Source organism: Carassius auratus, chromosome 9 (genome assembly GCF_003368295.1).
Source record: "Carassius auratus strain Wakin chromosome 9, ASM336829v1, whole genome shotgun sequence".
NCBI classification, from domain to species: domain Eukaryota; kingdom Metazoa; phylum Chordata; class Actinopteri; order Cypriniformes; family Cyprinidae; genus Carassius; species Carassius auratus.
In genome coordinates, this window is record NC_039251.1 from 27920771 (window position 1) to 27940043 (window position 19273).

At 38.6% G+C, this 19273-nt stretch overlaps 1 long non-coding RNA gene across 2 annotated transcripts; it reads right to left on the reverse strand.

The window, feature by feature from the left end:
• Positions 1–1075: 1075 nt before the first annotated feature.
• LOC113108956 (uncharacterized) lies at positions 1076–4359 on the reverse strand. Of its 2 annotated transcripts, XR_003292828.1 has the most exons (7): positions 3882–4359; positions 3413–3641; positions 3260–3313; positions 2717–3126; positions 2457–2524; positions 1785–1802; positions 1076–1248 (listed from the first exon to the last, which is right to left on the reverse strand). It is a non-coding gene; the product is annotated as an uncharacterized LOC113108956 (long non-coding RNA). The 2 variants fall into 2 exon arrangements; XR_003292827.1 differs by lacking the exon at positions 3882–4359 and having other exon boundaries at positions 3413–3870.
• Between the last annotated feature and the right edge of the window lie 14914 nt (positions 4360–19273).

A 19273-nucleotide genomic window follows, 5' to 3' on the forward strand; every position in this document is an offset into this window, starting at 1 on the left:
ATAATAATAATATTAACAGACAACAACCTAGGCCTTTTTACCTCACAAGAGCATTACTTAATGAAAATGACCAAAATAACAGAGAGTGTATAGATCTATAACAGTGTCAACATTACACATTTCCTATTTTTACTTTTTACCTTTTAATATTCCTTCCTTCCTGTATTTATATATTTATTTAAGGACTTGTGAATAACCTTACAAAACAAATCAGGCATCAAGTCTAAAGCTCCGAAGATATAATAATAATAATAATAATAATAATAATAATATATATATATATATATATATATATATATATATATATATATATATATATATATATATATATATATATATATATATATACAAACACACACACACACACACTGGCCACTTTATTAGGTACACCTTGCTAGTACCTGGTTGGACCCCTTTTGCCTTCAGAACTGCCTTAATTCTTTGTGGCATAGATTCAGTGGCGTAGCCACGGGTGTGCCAGGGTGTGCCGGTGCCACCCACAGTGGCAGCTGGCACACCTAAAAATAGATGCAGAATTTTTTTTTATAGTCTCAATAAAAATGTTTTACTAAACTTGGGCTATTGTTGTTTACTTAGAATATATATATATTTTTAAATCAACCCTGTCACGCGTAAATTACAAATATTTTAACTTATGATTGTCATGATTGTCACGTGACACACCGCAGCCACTAACAGCCCAGATAGCAAACAGTCATTGAAACTATGCTGAATCAACATCCCGTTGTCAACATTAAGTCATTGAATCAACATCGAACTCTGATGTTGATTCAACATCATTTTGCACCCTGATTTAATATTGAAACAATGTTGAAATTCTGTCCATAAATCAACGGAATTTCAATGCTATTTCAATTATCAGGAATATTGAAACAATGTTAAAATTTCAACTGAACCAAGGATCAACGTGATTTCAATGGAATTTCAATCGTTTTAAAATGTTAATTTTAAATGTAATGCCATAAATTAAATAGCCTGCTTTATCTACAGCCAGGATGTAAAAAATGAATGGAACATTTAAAATCTTGTATAAAACACAAAACACACCACACTATTGAAAATCAAATTCCTGTTTATTAGCCTCTACTCTTTATTTACACTTCATTGTCATCTGATGCCTGCATAAGTTGTCGTCCAGTCCCTCCTGCCCGGTCTGGCGAATAGCGCAGCCACTTTTGGGTGAAAATTGGGTGATGGTAGCTGTCCCCATCTGCTGAGTAAGAGCATCTAAAACAGAAAATAAAGTCACAATGCAAAACAAATATAGCATTTAAGTTAAACAGAACATATATTTGAACAAATTCAATAGCCTAGGCCTATGATTTTTCAATGATCGGATAAGGCAATAAGTCCTCGTGTTGTAGGCTAGATCATATTTCCCCTATATTCAAAGCACTTTTCAAAACTGCCTGTTCATGGATGTATTCGAACTAAAGGGAGGCAAAAAGGATTAGCTTGCAGTGACCTCTTTCATAAGGAAAATGTATGAGGCCAATTGACTCAAAAATTTTTATGTTTATTATTTCATTGGTTCAGAAGTAGTTGTTAACTCCACAAATTTAATACAAATAACTGGATACTAATTAAATAGTTAATGTAGATTAGAGTTAGCATAGACAAAAGATGTTTTGACAAAATAATCATAGACAAAAACCGTTGCATTCAGTTTTTGATGAGGTTTTGGGCTGGAAAACCAATTGCAAGTGGTGCAAGTTGTTTGCAGAAATAAAATAAAATGAAATCAAAAATGTTGTTTTGCTTACTTGGTGTGCAATAGTCATCTGTAAAAGAACAGAAAAGACAAAAATCTCTGTTAAAAACAGCAATTAAAATTCACAATCATACAGTGTGACTGTACTTTATACATATGTACTCAGGTAACCAATCTGTTATTAAAAATATAAAAACAAAGAATATAAACAACATAATATACAAATTAAATATACAGGGGTTTATTCTTTTCAGCTACAGTTGATGTAATAGTAGCATTCAAGAAATAATTGTAAAATATAAAAAACTAAATACATTTTAATGTAGGCCTATAAAATATACAATTCTCATTAAAGCTAATGAATTACGCCCCATTAACTGGACTTTTGCCTAGCGTGTCAGAGGTCCGGGTTTGGGTATTAAAATGAAGTACAATAGTTGTGCAAGTACAATGCTGTATCACTTGCGACGCAAACATCCAAAAGCAAATGAAAGCCGATGAGTACAACTGATGAGTAGTTTACACTTTATAGATTAGGGGGTGCAGAAAGCTTTGTAAATTATTTATAATGTTTATTGAGATAATAGTACAATGTTGACATTTCAATGATTTATAAGTGATTAATAATATATTAACTAGTAACTATTAACCATTAAGGATTTTGTTTGATTCAGTTGTTTACTGAAGGCCCTGACTGAAACCCCAGGGTACTCAGGGTACTTACTGTCTGACAGCAGGTTCCCTCAGACTCTGCTCATCATCACTGAAGAGTCCAGGAACAAAACAAGCCATCTGACACAGAGACAACAATATTTACTCTGCAGTTACAGGTTCATTAGAAGGAAACAAGATAGAGCAGAGGTAAAAGACAGAATAATATATAACAACAATAATAACATATGTAATATACAAATTATACTACTAATAATATAATCTTAAAATAACAGAATCTATATTTTAAATTTTAGGTTGAGTGTGACTTACGTTTTGATGTCAGGGACTTCTTAAATTTGGTGAAATATATTCTGAAAAAGGCATATTAATGTGTTTCATGAGCTTCTTTTCATGAGTTCAGCTGTATTTCTAAGTCAGTATCTCCCTTCAGCCACATTTCTGAAGGGAGATACTGACTTAGAAATACAGATTTACTGAAGAAGCTCATGAAATACATTAATATGCCTTTTTCAGAATATATTTCACCAATTTTCTTTTCAAAAATCTTGGAGTTTCACTTTGTTCTGTATAGTTTCTTTCTGTCCTCCTGAAATCACAGAACAATTTGTATTAATATCTGTTTATCATGAAATATCAAAACTCATGTGAACTTGTTTTCAGCCGATTAACGTTACACTCTCAGTGTAAGTGACGTCATCGATTCAGTAAATCAGCCTTTTCTATAAAAAAAAAAAACACTGACAAATCACCAGCAAAACATTCACAGAGCCATCAAAATATCTCACACACACGACGATTTGATGAAAAGCCCAGAGTTTCATCAACAAGAGCTCAAAATTAGCCTAACATTACCTGAAAACTGCTAAGATAGATGCTAACAGACTTTTTGAAGACACTAAACCATTTCTATAAAATAAATGTAATTGAAACATGTCAATAACAAGTAAGAAACGTGTCAGAAACATTTGTATATCATATTTGTGTGATTTTAGCGACTAAACTTACCTAAAACAGCGTAAACCGCAGCGAGAGACGGAGATTAACGTTACTGCTTGCCAGTAACGGTTTTTGTGTTGATGCCCCGTTTCCATGGCAACTCTGCTCCCCGCTCGCGCAGAACTCACCGCACACACAGCATTCACACAAACAAACATCTCGAGTTAAAACATTACATTTATAATGTACAGCCTCATTCAATAATCACTCACTATAGAGACGGATTCTTTCTGGCAGCCTGTAAAAGAGTGAAAAACACGACGATAAAGGAGTCAGGACTTCTCTTTAATAAACCGCTTTTACATTTTCCCTCCGAGAAACTGCTGGACACGAAAGGCTTTAACATTAATTTACCGTGACCGTTGTCTAAACAAGTTAACGGTAACATTATTTGAAAATGAGCCAGTCTCTTCAGCTGCCCACAGACTGTATAAAAACACACCGCGTGCCTGTGCTATCGAACATTAAGCAAGCTTACCTGTACGCTTGTGCCAAGGGTCCAGAAATGAGCTGTGTCCGGTGCAGTACGTTGGGTATACCACCCGTTGATCTCCCGGTCAACCAAAAATCGATGGATTTTCAATCATATTTCCCGGTCAACTATATTTCGACGCATTTTCTATCATATTTCCTGGTCAACTATATTTCGATGCACTTTCTATCATATTTCCCGGTCAACTATATTTCGATGACTTTTCAACAACCGCATCGTTCCTCTGTCCACTATAAATCAATTACTTTTCAACACATTCAGGGATCACCCGGTAACCAAATATCAATGCTTAATCAATCATAAAGATAACTATGGATCAATGTTGTTCCAATATTGTTGCCATCAACATTAATAACATCAGGTTTTCATCGATATGATAATGTTGATTCAACATTTATTTTGCATTGAAATTTCAATATCAACCATAATGATGATTCAGATGGAAAAACAATGTTTATTCAATGTTGGCTTGCTGTCTGGGAGATGTATCGGTATTCGTTTTATTTCATTTTTCATTTTTTATTAAAATATATACACAAACTTGCTTACCGTGTCAACTCTCTGATATTCCGATTCTTCGTTTAAACACCTTTATTAATTATTTTGATCTATAACGAGATGAGCGCTGCAGTTCAGAGTCCTGTCAGCCGGATTTAACGTACAGCACTTGAATTCCCCAGTTTCTCGCGAAATACATTAAAGTAAGTGGCTGTTGAACTGGACGAAGAATAGAGTAAACTTTATTGTTCTGCTATGTGTGTCTGATATATGAATAAAACACGTCGGCAAATTACATTTGATTAGATAGTTTTTGATGCTTCCATAGACATCAGTGTGTATTTTACAAACTACCAATGTATTGTTTTACTAGTGATTATGTATATTTAAATGTATGAAACCTAAAATAAACATTATGTGGTTGAAAACACTGCATATTAATTGTGATGACAAGCGCTGAGCGCGACCGTCTCTGGCTCAGTGCCAGCCAACGCGCGAAAGCTTTTTGAATCTGGCAGTTCTGTGACGCCACTGAACATTCTAAATCTCAGGGGCACAGAAATAAGAATCCAATATATGGTGCAATAATGCTCAAAATACTAAAATGTAATTTTAAATGATTTTTGTTAAAATATATCTGCCGACATTTGCACTGCCAACCAATCAGCTAACAGCAGCTGACTGTGACCCTAGCAGTCTATGATATAAACAGATAATTTTTGATTGCACATTGCTAGCTAGAAATATGTCGCAGAGCTCCTTTCATAATTTTTTTTTTTTGAAAAAAAAAAACCTTGGCATGATGGACAGCCGGACACAAGGCCTAACGTTACACCTGATGAGGATGTTTCTCCCTCCCCAGGCCCAACATCAACAGACAGTGTTGCCAGATTGGAAATGTCCAAGTATCGTACCAGAAGTTCAGAATTTTCGTACTTGGAAGAAAATTATTACATTTAACAATTAACTACATTTTGACACGACCTGCAAATTACCATAGGAGTATGGTTGGACGGAAGCAGTGCGACAAAAATACTATCCCATAATTTTGCACAGAAATCTGACAATAAATGTGGCACACCCAGCTTTTCATATGCACACCCAGAGTCTCTTTTCTGGCTACGCTACTGCATAGATTCAACAAGATTTTGAAGAGAATTCTAAATTTATCTCATTTTCATGTTCAAGAAACCAGTCTGTGTTGATTTGAGCTTTGTGACATGAACAGACATAGGAATTTAAACACAGGAACATGGAATAACTTAATTAACGGGACATGGAACACATGGGGAATAAACTAGACACACCTGGGATCTAATCAAACCAAACACAGGAGACAGAAACTGGGTCACAGGGGCAAAAACACACACAAAGGGGTGTGACAGTGCAAAGGAGCCCTAAGTGCCAATAAAATATTTCCCACACCATTACACCACCACCAGCAGCTTGAACCATTGAAACAATGCAGAAAGGATCAATGCTTTCATGTTCTATAAACAGAATTCTGACCCTACCATCTGAATGTCACAGCAGAAATCGAGACTTAGACCAGGCAATGTTTTTTCCAATTGTAACACACGGACTCGGGAACAGAAGGTTAGAGTTTATTTTAAAACAGGTATGTGTGTAAATCAGGAGTGATGAAGTGGAGAGAAACCAGAGGATGCATTGAGCAGGGTACAGATGACTAGATAGGATACAGGTTTTCTGTACTCTGTAATCATTGCACACACCTGAGGGAAAATGCAGGATAAGAGAACTTGGAAGAGGGATCGCTGGAGGCACACAGGCGGAACACTGGAGAAACACAGGAGTCTAGGAGAATCAGACGGACAAAGAGGTAAGTAGCAAGGTTAGTTTAGAGTTAATGCAAGTAGCTTGTGACAGGAAAATTTCTGCTGTGCAGCTACGAGATCGGACAGAGGTGACTGAGGTGTGGACTTTTAAAGGTGGTGAGTGATTGAGATCAGGTGCAGGTGATTAAATTATTGGATGGTGAACAGGTGCTAGAGATTAATGCTCGAGTGAGTGAGTGCAATGTTGGTGAAGAGCCTGACCGACTTGTGACTTGTGACGAGTACTCCCCCCTCCCGGAAAGCTCGTCCTGAGCTGTAACACTGTTGGGGGGGTTTGGTGCCATGGAGGTTGGTGCAGGACAGGAATAAGGTGGAGCAGAGGAGGACCTCCAGGGCGAATCTGGTGACTGGGGCGGCCATGGCGGGACTCTGGGCCTGGAGCAGACACTGGAGTGAGCTTTGGGGCTGGAGCTGACCCTGGGCTCGTCGGGGGATCAGGAGCCCTCCCTGGGCTCGTCGGGGGATCAAGAGCCCCTCCTGGGCTTAACTGGGGATCAGGAGCAAGGATGACGGTTAAATTAAGTATTTTCCTCCTTATCCCCCTCATTTGGGTTGGGGTGAGTGCAGTGGCAACAGCTAGTGGGCCACTTCTGGGCATAACAGGGGATTCTATGCTGGGCGGAACCAGTGGAGACACATGAGATTCTATGCTGGGTGGAATAGTGGAGACACAGGAGATTCAGGAGGTGAAGGAGACCTCCGATCAAAGTGAAGATCGAGACAGTTCGCAGCACGACGTCTGCGGCGACGATCGTCGTGTCAGGACCACTGCCCATGTATCGACGAGGACACGAAAGGTTCAGTAGACTTTTTGCTTTAAATGAATGGTTGTTGTCATGGTGTAAAGAACAGAAACTGCTATTTGTTAATAACTGGAATCTTTTCTGGGAGCGTCCTCGACTGTTTCGCGCTGATGGATTACACCCCAGCAGAGTCGGAGCGGAGCTTCTCTCTGACAACATCTCCAGGACACTTCGCTCCATGTGACTAGTAAGACAATTCTCAAATAACCATTATGATGAGTTTTGTTCCACCCGCTTAAATGATAAAAGTACTTGCGCTGTAAAAACTATTAAGACTGTGTCTGTTCCCCGAATAGTGAGGTCAAAATATAAATATAATGTAGGATTTAGAAAAAAATCTTATCGTAATTAAACCAGAAAAATGTAAAGTAAATGAACAAAAACAATTTTTAAAGTTTGGGCTCATAAATATTAGATCACTCACACCAAAAGCAGTTATTGTAAATGAAATGATCAAAGATAATAGTTTTGATTTACTCTGCTTGACTGAAACCTGGCTAAAACCAAATGATTATTTTGGTCTAAATGAGTCTACTCCACCAAACTACTGTTATAAACATGAGCCCCGTCAGACTGGTCGTGGCGTAGGTGTTGCAACAATATATAGTGATATTCTCAATGTTACCCAGAAAACAGGATACAGGTTTAACTCTTTTGAAATACTTCTGCTAAATGTTACTCTGTCAGACATGCAAAAGAAATCTAATTTATCGCTTGCTCTGGCTACTGTGTATAGACCACAAGGGCCGTATACAGAATTCCTAAAAGAATTTGCAGATTTCCTCTCAGACCTTCTAGTTACAGTTGATAAGGCGCTAATCATGGGAGATTTTAATATTCACGTTGATAATGCAAATGATACATTAGGACTTGCGTTTACTGACCTAATAAACTCCTTTGGAGTCAAGCAAAATGTCACCGGGCCCACTCATCGTTTTAATCATACACTAGATTTAATTATATCGCATGGAATCGATCTTACTGCTATAGATATTGTACCTGAAAGTGATGATATTACAGACCATTTCCTTGTATCAGGCATGCTGCGTATAACTGATATTAACTATATGTCGCAGCGATACCGTCTGGGCAGAACTATTGTTCCAGCCACTAAAGAGAGATTCGCAAATAACCTGCCTGATCTATCTCAACTGCTATTTGTACCCAAAAATACACATGAATTAGACGAAATTACTGACAACATGGGCACTATTTTCTCTAATACATTAGAAGCTGTTGCCCCGATCAAATTGAAAAAGGTTAGAAAAACGTACTGTGCCATGGTATAACAGTAATACTCACTCTCTCAAGAAAGTAACTCGTAGTCTTGAACGCAAATGGAGAAAAACTAACTTAGAAGTTTTTAGAATTGCATGGAAAAACAGTATGTCCAGCTATAGACAGGCTCTAAAAACTGCTAGGGCAGAGCATATACACAAACTCATTGGAAATAACCAAAACAATCCAAGGTTTTTATTTAGCACAGTGGCTAAGTTAACAAATTACCAGACGCCACCTGATTCAAATATTCCACCAACGTTAAATAGTAATGACTTTATGAATTTCTTCACTGATAAAATAGATAACATTAGAAATACAATAGCGAATGTAGATTCTACAGCATCTAACACTTCAGTTTCATCCATCGCACCCAAAGATAAACTGCAGTGCTTTACAACCATAGGACAGGAAGAGCTAAATAAACTTATCACTGTATCTAAACCAACAACATGTTTATTAGATCCTGTACCCACTAAATTACTGAAAGAGCTGTTACCTGTAGCCGAAGAACCGCTTCTCAATATCATTAACTCGTCGTTATCTTTAGGTCACGTCCCAAAACCATTCAAGCTGGCGGTTATCAAGCCTCTTATTAAGAAACCAAAACTAGATCCTAGTGTACTGGCAAATTATAGGCCTATTTCAAATCTTCCATTTATGTCTAAAATGTTAGAAAAAGTTGTCTGCTCAATTGAGCACCTTCCTGCATAAAAATTATCTGTATGAAGAATTTCAGTCAGGTTTTAGGCCCCACCATAGCACAGAAACTGCACTTGTTAAAATTACAAATGACCTGCTTCTTGCGTCAGATCAAGGCTGCATCTCATTTCTAGTCTTACTTGATCTTAGTGCTGCGTTCGACACCATAGATCATGACATACTTATAGATCGATTACAAAACTATACAGGTATTCAAGGGCAGGGTCTAAGATGGTTTAGATCCTACCTGTCCGATCGCTACCATTTTGTTTACTTAAATGGGGAGTCATCTCATTTATCATCAGTAAAATATGGAGTGCCACAAGGATCCGTCCTAGGTCCCCTTCTATTTTCAATATACATGTTGCCCCTTGGTAATATTATTAGAAAATACGGAATTAGCTTCCACTGTTATGCTGATGATACTCAGCTATATATCTCAACGAGACCAGATGAAACTTCCCAATTATCTAAGCTAACAGAGTGTGTTAAAAATGTAAAAGATTGGATGACAAATAATTTTCTCCAATTAAATTCGGATAAGACAGAGATACTAATTATTGGACCAAAAAACACTACACAGAATCTTGTAGATTACAATCTGCAACTAGACGGATTTACTGTTACTTCCTCTACAGTCAGAAATCTGGGGGTTATATTAGACAGCAATTTGTCTTTTGAAAATCATATTTCCAATGTTACAAAAACTGCATTCTTCCATCTTAGAAGCATTGCCAAGCTACGAAACATGTTATCTGTTTCAGATGCAGAAAAGCTAGTTCATGCATTCATGACCTCTAGACTGGACTATTGTAATTCACTTCTAGGTGGTTGTCCTGCTTTGTCAATAAACAAGCTACAGGTAGTCCAAAATGCAGCAGCTAGAGTCCTTACGAGGTCAAGAAAATATGATCATATTACCCCAATTTTACAGTCTCTGCACTGGCTACCTATTAAGTTCCGTATCAGTTACAAATTATCATTACTTACCTATAAGGCCCTAAATGGTTTAGCTCCTGCGTACCTAACTAGCCTTCTACCACGCTACAACCCATCACGCACCCTAAGGTCACAAAACGCTGGACTTTTGGTAGTTCCTAGGATAGCAAAGTCCACTAAAGGAGGTAGAGCTTTCTCACACTTGGCTCCCAAACTCTGGAATAGCCTTCCTGATAATGTTCGGGGTTCAGACACACTCTCTGTTTAAATCTAGATTAAAAACACATCTCTTTTGCCAAGCATTCGAATAATGTATCTTTTATTTGTGAGTGTAGTTGCATCTGATCAAAGGTGCATTTTTATTCATTAGCTTGGGTTAAACTAAGTTTACTTTGTTGGATCAGCAGCTATGCTAATGATGTCTCTATTGTGTTTCTATGTTTCGCCACGGGATTCACATCCCGTGGTAACTAGGATTTACACAAGCTCCAGTCTGGATCCAGAACACCTGAGAAGAGATGATGCTAACCCTGAATCAACAAACAGAACTAACAATTATTGCTAAATGTGTGACTGAATCATATAATAACTTAATAATATTGATAGTTCATCGTCTAGCTGACTACGTCTTGTATTATTATTATTATTTTTATTTTTTCTAAAATCCTGTCAAACGTGCACAAACTACCAGCTACTACTAAATATTGTAGAAACATAATTTTCTGTAAAGTTGCTTTGTTTTGTAAAAAGCGCTATACAAATAAACTTGAATTGAATTGAAAAGGAGGGTCAGGTGAGTGCTCTATAGGGAAGTCTGGGGAGAAGGATGGTATGGAGAAACTCGAAGGTAATGCAAGGTCCAAGAGACTTGCCATATCAATGGCCGATGAACTGGAGTTATCCATGTACAGGGGTAGGCTTGGTTGAGCTGCTAAGGGCTGACAGGACACAGAGGAACTTTCAAAACTTCGAGAACTCCCTGGTTTCGGCAAGTGGGCGAAGTCATTGGTGAGATTGGGAGATTGCAGTGGATAGTCTCAGCATCGAGCCCCAACAGAAAGCAAGCACCAAGACCAGAGTCAGGCCAGCATCTGGTTGGAAATCTCGAGGAATTCCTCCACATACCCCTCCAATGTCCAACCATTCTGCTGCAATGCCCACAGCCTGTCGTCAGCCATTGTCATCTTTGTTTTGGTTCGATCTTCTGTAACACATGGACTCAGGAACAGAAGGTTAAATGTAAAATTTTTATTTTAAAACAGGTTTGAGTGTAAATCAGGAGTGATGAAGGTCAGAGAAACCAGAGGAGGCATTGAGCAGGGTACAGATGACTAGACAGGATACAGGTATTCTCTGTACTGACAGTGGGGTGACCAGAATGGAGGAATTGTTGCACACACCTCGAGGAAAATGCAGGAGAAGAGAACTTGGAAGAGGAATCGCTGGAGGCACACAGGAGGAACGATGGAGGAACACTGGAGAAACACAGTTGTCTAGGAGAATCAGGCGGAAAAAGAGGTAAGTAGCAAGGTTAGTTGAGAGTTAATTCAAGTAGCTTGTGACAGGAAGATTTCCACTGTGCAGCTACAAGACCGGACAGCAGAGGGGACTGAGGTGTGTTCTTTTAAAGGTGGTGAATGAATGAGATCAGGTGCAGGTGATTAAATGATTGGATGGTGAACAGGTGCTGGAGATTAATGCTCAAATGAGGGACTGCACTCTGGGTGAAGAGCCTAACTGATTTTGTGACAGTAATCTTCTTGTGAATTTTTGGTGAGCCTGTGCGAATTTTAGTCTCCGTTTCCTGTCTTTAGCTGACTGGACCGGCACATGGTGTGGTCTTCTGCTGCTGTAGCAGCTTCAGGGTTTGACGTGTTGTGCATTCAGAGATGGTATTTTGCATACCTTGGTTGTAATGAGTGGTTATTTGAGTTACTGTTGCCTTTCTATCATCTCTAACCAGTCTGCCCATTCTCCTCTGACTCCTGACATCAACAAGGCCTTTTCTTCCAACTACCGCTCACTGGATATTTTCTCTTTTTCAGACCATTCTCTGTAAACAATAGAAATGATTGTGCGTGAAAATCTTAGTAGATCAGCAGTTTTTGAAATACTCAGTCCAGCCCGTCTGGCACAAACAACCATTCCACTTTCAGTCACTTAAATCCCCTTTCCTCCCCATTCTGATGCTTGGTTTGAACTTCAGTAAGTCATCTTAACCACATCTAGATGCTTTAATGCATCACAGTTGCTGCCATTAGATTTACTGATTAGCAAATTGTTTTCCAAGCAATTGAATAGGTGTGTATATATATATATATATATATATATATAGATATATATATGTGTTTATAAGAACAAATTTATTACAAAATGCCAGTGGTAATTTTTTCAAGTATCTGTAAGTCTACTTTACTGAAGAAGTTTTTTTTTTTTTTTTTTTTGAAACTTTTACTTCACTACATTCAAAAGAACATTTTAATCCACTACATTTCATAAATCGCATCGTTACTCCTTGTTTTAAGAAAATTAAGAAATTATCACATGCTCCAAAAACGCAAAAGTGTCTGAACAAACTGATTATTTTTTCAATTAACCTGTAATAACAGTTCACAATTGCATCAAACGATTCAGTCACAAATTGAACTGATCTGATCTGTTCTCGAGTCAACACACTGGTTCAAATGATCCTTTCTGGGGTGTGTTTCCCAAAAGCATTGTTAACCAACTGTGAACTGTGGTTGCAAGTTCCGTAGTTACCAACTTAGTTCATCGATTTAGTGTTTACTGAAACCATAGTTCCAATGAACATTAGCCTTCTACACCCTGCACGATTTAAGCAATACTTTAAGATCATTACAGATCACACTGTGTGACAGATCTAATAAACTTGGGTATGACATGTATGCAGATTGTAAGATGATGACACTAGTGATTTGTAGGCTATGACACAAGTTATAATTGAAGTATAAAACACAATTAGCATGTGCTAGCGGTAATAAAAAAAGAGCATGTCAAAGCACAGTTTGGGAGTTGTACTTTTTATCTTTACTGAAAAAAAGTGGGAGCCGTGAAAGAGGAAGTTAAAAGAGTTTGAGGTAAGCAGTTTTAAGTTTTAGTGCCATGTCGTGCTGAGCAATCATGTTGCATTTTTATTGTCTGGTCAGTAAACATGGCTCACAGCAACAAATGCACTGTGCGATTATCATGCTCAATTTCTGACACTGTCAGAAAATGATTGCAGACTATATTTGATCGCAAGACAATGGCCATCTTTGAATCTCTCTCATGTACTACATAGGACCATCGTTTAGAAGCCACAATCACAGAAATCACCATGATTGTTTCACAATGCCAATCTTTTGTTTGCGACAGCCAAAAAACATGCTTTATGTGGTTGGAATTACAGATCTCGACATAATATTTTATTAACAAGGTTCAGGAGGAGTGCGTCAGATGCTTAGCCTAATTAAGAAGTCAAGTTAATCAACATCATGGTATAAATACAGCTGACTTACCACTATCCATTTACCGTTTAATCAGCATTTGGTTTGCACCTATTGCAATTTCTAACTCAGACTTAGCTTCTCTCATCTAGAAAATGAGATCTATACTGGGGACTTTTCAGTTCTCCGGCCAATCGGCTGGCCATAGGATTGCTCCATTTCGCCAGGCACCACCGCAAAATTCCATGCTTCATCGTGGCCGCTACTCTCTTCTAGACCAGCCACATGCTCTTCACGATGCTGAGGCTTAATCTCAGCTCTAACGGCATCACTTCCAATTTTCCCCCAGCATCCTCTAATCTTTTGTCTGTGCCTACAATGCTTTCAATCGGATAGTGGATGCTACTTAAGCATGAGGCAAACGCTGATTAATTCCAACTCACCGTCCCTGCGATGGGTAAACAAAGCTCTAAGATCGAAGTTATTCGTCTCCTAGCAATCAGCCAAACCTCACTTCTAAATCTTATCCAACAGGATGGCCAATATTTTGAGCAAACCTCACAAGGTTTGACACCACAATCCAAGAAATTACTCTGATTTTCTGAATTTTCACTAGCATTTTTACCTGTATTTTAAATTACACATTTCACTCAGATAAATGGATGAAAAAGATTGATTTAATAAAATAAGTTCAACTATGTATCTAAATGATTAATGATTATATGCACAAACTAACAACTTGATAGGTTCATCATAAAGGATACAATTATTATTGAACAAGTGCAACTAGCAACTTAATTCACATGTGACGTGTGTATTCCTAGGCCCCTCTCTCCAAGTCTCTAGCCGATGTGTTGCTTGGCTAGCCTCTCAATAGATTCATCTTTGTGCGGTTAACAGGAATATGCATGTCTTTTTAATGTTTAATAACTTTTAAAAGATGCTAAAAGTTGCCAAAAAAGGTACATTTGTTGCTATGTGCTTTGGAAAACAAGTTGCTAGGGTAGTCTAAGAAATTGCTAAATCTAACAAAAAATGGCTAAATTTGCAACACTGCAAGCTTCTTGGACATTTTTAGAATTTTCCATCAAAATGTCACAAGCCAATCTTTCCCATGGCCTACAGCTAAAGCAGCTAAGGCTCTTTCTTTTCCTCCATTTTTCTCTCCACGCTTCTTTCAGTTTCCAGTCTCAAGCCCCAGAAGCTGATATTAAGCATGAGGCTGCCTCCCCTGACAATTGTGACCTCTGCTACCTCACTCTCTGCAGAACCTGATTTTACCAAGTGAGACATGTTCCAGGGACAACATCTTAATTGACCCTGGAACAACATTGTGATTAACCAATCAGATTTGAAGAACAAGTTTATAGATTTTGTGAAGTTTATGCTTACAATCACTGTTAGGTGCTTGTACATCAGTGTCATTCATCTATCATTTCCTCTGATTTTAAGGATCACTCATGGTTAAGGTTAGGTTTAGGTGTGGGGATATGGTCAAGACTACATTTTTTGAGTAAAATGTTGTTCCAGGGGACACATCTAACTCAGCAATATCAGGACATGCCTCACTCTCTACTTCATTTAAATCCACAATATATTTTTTATAGCAACATCACTGCCCGTTCCACCAAATGATGTTGTCTCTGAGCCACCAACAGTGGTTCACAACATCCAAGCACAAATCCTGGCAGTTACAGACACATAGATTAATTAGATAATTATAATTTATATTGATAGTAGAAAAAATAGGCCTAATCAAACAATAGCCTTTAAAATTTAAAATGACCTAAAACACATAATAACATAACATAATAACACATAATAAGAATGTATGTATGTATACTATATAATGTACATACGCATTATATCAAAAGGCTACAAAGGGCACCAACATCCCGACATTCATTTCTACATTTCACTGTGCAATCTAATCCTCGTTTAGCTAAACATTTAATTCAAATGTCCACTTAATCTTTAATATTTTCGACAATTGTGTCCACACATACACAGATATTTTTATAAACAGTTTAGTTTGAAAAAATGTAAACCTTAAAGCCATGTTGGCCAATCAGAAGCCTGAAAAAGTTTCAAGTAGGTGGAGAATAACAGAGCAGGCTCTTATGTAAAAAGCCCAAAACTCTGGTTTCCTTGTATACACGATAACACTGCAACCAGAGTTTTTGAAAATCCTCACCCTTGCAGGATTTTTAAAAAATGTTCAGTTTCAGTAACCTGGTGCTGCATTTACATGTGGACGAATGGCCAAACCATGTAGAAAAAGCTGCATATCCATGTTCGTGTGGACAGAGCCTTAGACAACTCAAATTGTTCTGGGTGTTAAACTCCCTGTCAAGTGCTGCAAGAGTGCTCCTTGTGGAGAAAATGATTCTCTTTTGACCACCGGCAAGGCTCACACATCGGATGCCGTGCATAGTGAATTCCCATCAGATGCCGTGGGAGCCTCCTGGTCGAACAAACCTTGCTTTTAAGGTAATCGGCGAAGATTACCTCTCTGATGCTGTGAATATTAAACTCCTTTCAGATGCTGCGAGAGCATTCCCGGTCGAATGAATGTTTTCTTTCAACTACCAGTGATAGTTACCCGTCCGTCCAGTGAGTATTGAAATCCCATTAGAGGATCATGCGAGCGCCTCCCATCTTTTCCATCTATCTACCAGTGATACTTACCTGTCTGATGCGGTGAGAATGGATCTCCCGTCAGATGCTATGAGAGCTTACCGTTCAAGTGAATATGTTTTCTTTCAACTGATGGTTATGCTTATTCATCTATGCTGTGAGTATTGAACTCTCGCCGAATGCTGCAAGAGCACATCTGGTCAAGCAGATCTTGGCCTTTCTGTCCAGCTTACCTGCCTGATGCCGCAAAATATTAAACTCATGTCAGATGCTGCAAGAGATTTCCCAGGCGAGTGAATGTTTTCTTTCAACTACCAGTGATGCTTACCCATCCATGTAGTGTGTATTGAGCTTCCATCGGATGCCGGTGAGGGCCTCCCGGCTACACAACCTTACCTTTTCTATTCTACAGTCAGTGAGGTTTACCCGTCCAATGCCGTGAGTATTGAGCCCCTGTTGGATGCCAGAGAAAGCCTCCCGGCCAAACAACCTTACCTTTTCCATTCTATGGTCAGCGATGATTACTCATCTGATGCCGTGAGTATTGAGCTCTAGTTGGATGCCGGCAAGAGCCTTCTGGCCACACAACTTTACCTTTCTGTTTTACATTCGGAGAGGCTTACCCATCTGATGCCGTGAGTATTGATATCACGTCAGATGTCAGCAAGAGCCTCGCAGACAGAGACCTGAATTTCTTTTCTCTAATATAACCATACCAGTCCATCTCTCAGTACCTCTGCCTTAGAAAATAGAAGGCTAAATTTCCCTATGAACCAAAAAAAAAAAAAACTCTTACTCACCTCTGGAGTGAGTTAACGTTTTCCACGCTTGAGTTACCTTTTTCCACTATTTTGAAGAGTATCACGATGCATGAAAATCTTGAGGGGGCGAGAAGCCCCCAATTGCAACAACGCTGCTGTCCACTGAATTGTCAGTGAGTTTTCGCCATGAGCCAGGCCAGCATCTTGGCCGAATCAGTAACTGTTCCCAGGAAGACAAATCACTGGCTGGGAGACAGAGAGCTCTTGGCTAAATTTATTTTGAGCTCAAGGTGTAAAAAGTTCCTGTTCTGATCTAGCTATCATTAACCAATAGCTGTGGTAATTCATAATGCAGTTTTCCATCTGTCTCAGAGAAAAAGAGCCACATCCACGCACTTCATAAAAGTGTGCGGGTCCAGAGACTGAAAGGCAAGAATGGTTTGTGATGGATGTGAAATGGTCTGGATGTGAATCGATCTGGATGTGAAAGTGAGCATATTTCAGATCCACAGATAAAAACCAGTCCCCTGGCCATTTGGCCATATTTTGTGAGGATCTGTTTAAATGATAACATCCAAAATTACCATTTCATTAGGCCATTGTTAGATTATATCATGATCTCTATCAGATAATTCTGTGAGTTTGCCTCTTTGCAATCCCTCCTCCCTTCTTACTCCTTTTCTTCTGTCTCACTTCCTCCTCCCTTCTGTGTTCTCTCTCTCTCTACCTCAATGTATGTGCACACGTGTATTTCTTCATGAGTTCAGATGTTCAGACCAGGGGTGCATTTCCCATACAACTACGTAACTCGCTGATTAACCACCATAGTATGATGCATCGCAATGGAAACGAACTAGCTAGTCATGACTGTTTGCCGAAACCATGGTACCTATGTCGCAGATCCATTGTTCAAACTATGTTGGTTTGAGCTGTCGCTCTTCTTCTTCTTCTTCTTCTTCTTCTTCGATCTAATGGCTGACTGGTGCCACCTACAGTAATTTGGTTTTATTTTCTCTTTTCTTCAACTCAAATTACGCTTTTGAAATGATGTTATGTAGGAGTCGAGTAATAACGAATCATTCATTTGTTCAGAAATACATTATATACACAAACTGAAGTTAAAAATATGCTCTTTTCTGATCCCAATGTCAATAATTTAAAAATTTCATATAAATACTATTTCTTATCTAATATTGATAGGCTACTTAACCAGAATTGAAAAAAGACCGGTTTTGAAAAAACTGTGATATACTGTTGTGGACACCTGTTGCTTATTTTGCTAAATTTTTTCTATTTAAGTTTTTAAATCTGGGCAGAAATCACTCAAAAAATAAATGATGCTATGGATACGAACAAAGCCCAGAAGAAGTCAGTAATAAGTGGAGGGACTTCACAAGTGTGACAAAACGGAGCGCTGCAGCACGTAAGAAGGAAGCAAACAAGTCTGATAGGGTATCAATTCAGTTCCTCCTCTCCCTGCAGATAAAGATAAAGTTTTGGCCATCCTGGGGCCTGTTGCAATGGAAGGATTCTTGGAGGTATAGATACATGTGCATCAACCAGGCCTTTGCCTTCAAAGTTCAGGCTTCTAACATCAGGCCCTCTCCAGTCTGGCCCTTCCGGTGGGCCGCTGGCCAATGTGGGCCGGCCAAACCGGTACACAAATATATATATTTTTTAAATGATGGAAATCATAATGCTACATCTCTTTTCTACTCCAATGGATGAGTGAGTCGATCGCTGGGTTGAGGAGTGTGGTTTTTTTGCATGTAAGTGTTTTGCCCCCCCTCCCTGTTTAGTTTGGTCTACTCCATTGCGTATCTTGAAACACGCCCCCTTTCACGTCGTCTAATTTACAGAGAGAGAGAGAGAGAGAGAGAGATTTATCCGGTACAGCGAATTTCTCTGAGCAAATAAGATAATAACAAATAATTGTCTATGGATGAAAGGGGGAAGAAAAGAAAAGGTGGAGCTGAAAAGTTACACATTAAAAAAGAAGCATTAGAGGTAGATGCTGTGAAATGTTTCAAATTACTGATTATGCATTTGGAGGATCAGCGCGAAGGGAAGTTGCAGTTCAGCAGGCTCTGATGGCTCAAGTTTTACAGCCAAGGCCAATGATAGCAAGCTTGGACCCAGCACCACGGTCATTGAACCAGTGCCTGCTGATGATGACCAAGAACTACTGTCCCCCTCCCTACCTGTACCTGAGCCTAGTAGTGAAGATGGCAATCAAACTGAACCGGAAAGCTGAAATGAAATAAGTTGCATTATTTAGCTCGCACTAGTAAACTAGTTACTCATTTTAACAATGATGGTAGTTAAAATTAATTCCAAACACTGCTTAGTGCTGAGAAATTAGTTCTCAACTCAACCATTAGTATAAAATTTACTTAATAAACCCTATTAAATTATTTACATTTATTCATTTAGCTGACACTTTTATCCAAAGCGACT